General features: G+C 48.0%; 1 pseudogene; it reads left to right on the top strand.

Moving 5' to 3' along the window:
* Positions 1 to 2,163: 2,163 nt before the first annotated feature.
* On the top strand, positions 2,164 to 3,195 carry LOC132530308 (cathepsin Z-like; annotated as a pseudogene).
* Positions 3,196 to 3,994: the final 799 nt, after the last annotated feature.

The following is a 3,994-nucleotide window of genomic DNA, read 5'->3' as shown; positions in this document are numbered from 1 at the left end:
GATCACCAAGTTTTTGGCACCCTTGTAAATTTTGTGCCCAAGGGGAGTGTCTCACTCTAATCCTGGCCTTGAGTGGTAGAGCTGGGATTCAAACTGAGGCGACCTGGTTCCAGGTCTGTACTTTTAACCACTGCACAGCTCATGTCCTAGAATTGTTGATTTTTGTATCTATATCTACATACCACTGTTCATTCCAATTAAACTAAAAATGCCTTGAGGGCATAGACCATTTGTCATGCTGCCTTCCTGTATTCCTAAAGCATCTGGCGTGGTGTTTGTTTGGCACATAGGGTACCTGATAAAGGTTGGCTGAAAGGGGGTCAAAAGACCCCCTTTTCTAGTGGGCTAAAATTTACCATCACCACCAGCTACTTTTACCACAATTTGCGGTTTTGCTTTCTTTACTGCACTTTCCCTCTTACATATGGTATTTTAATTTTATAAAAATAATTAACTGAATAACCCATTTCATATAAAGATAATGAACACATGTTAACAAAAACATTATGAAAATAAAATGCTTTCTTCAAACTAGTATTCTCTTTTTAGTGAAACTTTCTGCATTTTTCAGAAATATATGGCCTTTGGGAAGAACATCTATAGGTTTTAGTTTTGTAAGCAAACAGATGAGTATAGTAAAGAGAAGGCAGAATGTTCATTGACATAATTATCAGCTCTTTGGTTACAATGTAGCAGTTTCTGAAGTACAACGGTTCTGTGATTTATGCTTCCCTAGAAACTAGAGCTCTGCTCATTACCTCTTACACCCGGCTGGGGATCCGCTTCACCTGTGGGTGTACCCTTCTCAGTGTAGTAATACCCTTCTCAGTGTAGTAATGACACGCCTGGGTGGTTATATTTTCTCCAGCACTACTTCTGGGAATGACAGGAGGAGATGAGTATTTTCTCTCCTGCCACTGAACTTAGAAATGTGGCTTTTTTTTTTGGAAGAGGGAATCAATAATGAACGCAGCGATTTCTTCATTATATAAAAGCCGTTGACTTGTTTTTCTGTACTTTAACATCCTCTGAGCAGGTTTGAGCAGCTTTTGAATTTTATCTTTGCGTATTCTATAGTTACCAAAATTCTATAGTATACTATAATAAGGTGTAGTCTATTCTATACTTTACTATAGTAAATATAGAATTCTATACTTTCTAGTTTATTTACTGATTTTACAAAAGAGCCTTTCCAGAGCAGAGCCAGGCAAATTGTCACTTGCTTGACACTTGGGAATCATACGGATGCTCCCTTATGCTCTGGGGTTCTGCAGGGAACATAATAGTGTACTCAGGCTAACTTGGAAATCATACTGTTATACGATGCAGTATGAAACACTGTGTAATTACCAAAATTCTGCAGCTATTAATATTTGCCTAATTTTATGAGGAAACAAGGTATGAGGAGAACTGGATAGAATTGTGAGTTTGTGCTAAAGGCAGTTTTACTGAATGTCATCCTCCCCATTAGATCTGTGCCCTGAAAACCTTGCTCTATCTTTGGTGCAGACACAACCTCATGCATTTTAGGGGAAGAAGACATGCTCCTGGAGAGCATATTATTTTCTCGGCATAGCCTTTAGCTACTCCAGGGGCACATCTGTGTTCATCACTTAGACCAGCGTAGACTGTTAACGGATGGCAGCAAACTTAAAGCTTAACCAAGACTCAAGTCCATTGTAACTTCTATTTTAATAAGCTGAGCAGAGAAAACAGTTTAGTAGGTCATCTGAGTGAAACTGGCGAGAGACAGTTTCCAAATACATGAAGGAGAGTAGCAAGAAGAGTTGGTACAAAATGAGAAAAACAGTTACAAAGGGTGGTGGGGCCCAGTGCCTAAGTCCTGGTGTGGATGTTACCTCTCTGAGTTCTCAGGAAAGGCAGGAACCTTTTGAAAATAAGGCAGCCAGAACTCTATCTGAGGTAAGCCAAGCTTAGACCAGGCACAGCAGAAGTCGACGAGCATCCTTTCTACTCCTGCATCGAGGCTGGTTCTATGTACCACGGCAGGGCGCTTGAAATTTAGAGACATGAGGGTTTAGAGTTCACTTCTAGTCTTAGATTTAGATGTCAAATGGCTAAGAAAGTAACAAATGGGGAGTTCTGGAAGGATGTGATTCAAGAAACAAGAACTGGGGGTCCGATCGCACCGGCGCGGGGTCCATGGCGTCGTTCAGGCCGCCGCCGCTGCTCTGCCTGCTCTTGCTGCTGGTGGAGCGGCGCAGGCCGGCTTCCACTTCCGCCCGGGCTGTCAGCCCCTGGCGCGAAACAGCTCACCCAGTTGGGGCGCAAGACATACCCCCGGCCTCGTGAGTACCTGTCCCCATCGGATCTGCCCAAGAGCTGGGACTGGCGCAACGCGGATAGGGTCAACTACGCCAGGGTCACCAGGAGCCAGCACATCCCCCAGGACGGCGGCACCAGCGCCACGGCCGACCGGAGCCCCAACAGGCGCAAGGGGGCGTGGCCTTCAGTGCAGCACATCATCGACGGCGGCAACGCCGGCTCCTGGGAGGCGGGCGACCACCTGGAGGGGTGGGAGCACGCCCGCCCGCGCCGCATCCCCGACGAGACCCGCAACAACGACCAGGCCAAGGACCAAGAGTGTGACAAGTTTAACCAGTGCGGAACCTGCACCGAATTCAAAGAGCGCCGTGTCATCCAGAACTACACCCTTTGGAAAGTTGGCGACTATGGCTTGGTCTCCAGGAGGGAAAAGGTGATGGAAATCTACACAAACGGTCCCATCAGAGGCGGTACGATGGCAATAGAAAAGAGGTCTAACTACACTGGAGGCATCTATGCTGAATACCATGACAAGGCCTACATAAACCACATCGTTTCCGTGGCCGGGTGGGGCGTCAGCGATGGGATGGAGTACTGACTTGTCCGGAATTCATGGGGCGAGCAAGGCTGGATGAGGATAGTGACCAGCACCTACAAAGATGGGAAGGGTGGGCTTCCCTGGTGGCGGAGTGGTTGAGAGTCCGCCTGCCGATGCAGGGGACGCGGGTTCGTGCCCCGGTCCGGGAAGATCCCACATGCCGCGGAGCGGCTGGGCCCGTGAGCCATGGCCGCTGGGCCTGCGCGTCCGGAGCCTGTGCTCCGCAACGGGAGAGGCCAAAAGATGGGAAGGGTGCCGATTACAACCTTGCTATTGAGGAGAACTGCACATTTGGGAACCCCACCGTTTAAGGCAGACGTCTCCAACGACCAGTTCTTAAAGAAATGATCTCATGAGCCGTAACCAGAGGGGATCCCATCATCATGGGCACTGGGTTGGTACTGCCATGGTTCGAGAGAACTGGGGGTTGATGTTCAAGTATCTGACGCCTGGTAACGGCACTGAGCACGGAGGAGAGACACCCGTCAAAACGCCTCATGGGCTGAAAGAGTGATCCCAGGGGAGAGTCTGAGGGGGGCGACTTAGCACCTGCACAGGACTGCTTCCTGTCATGATGATGGCAGCGAACCATCTACCTGGAGAAGAGTAATCAAAATGCCTCATGGGCTGAAAGAGCGATCCCAGGGGAGAGTCTGAGGGCGGCGACTTAGCACCTGCACAGGACTGCTTCCTGTCATGATGATGGCAGCGAACCATCTACCTGGAGAAGAGTGATCACCAGACAGTGAATGATGTGACCTGTGTTTTCTTCAATAGATGATTTGGCAGCTATGGTTTGTGATGTATTTAAGAGGTAAAAACAGTTCAGACTTATCACCAGTTCCTTTGTCACCTTGAAATCAATGGTGGGGTAATGGGGGGAGATGGCAATTTCAAGATGCCAAGGGATGAATAAAATACACACTTCAAGAAGGAAAGGAAGGAAGGAAGGAAGGAACAGGGAGGGAGGAGGGGAAGGAGACAGAGAGGGAGGGAGGAAAGAAGGAAGGAAGGGAGGAAGGAAAGAAGCTAAGGAAAGAAAAGAAAAAGAAAAAAAAAAAAAAGAAACAGGAACTGAGAGCCCATCATGGGGCAAGGTGTTGGCCCCAG

Source organism: Lagenorhynchus albirostris, chromosome 1, assembly GCF_949774975.1.
Source record: "Lagenorhynchus albirostris chromosome 1, mLagAlb1.1, whole genome shotgun sequence".
Classification (NCBI taxonomy): domain Eukaryota; kingdom Metazoa; phylum Chordata; class Mammalia; order Artiodactyla; family Delphinidae; genus Lagenorhynchus; species Lagenorhynchus albirostris.
This window is presented reverse-complemented; position numbering and strand designations above follow the sequence as displayed.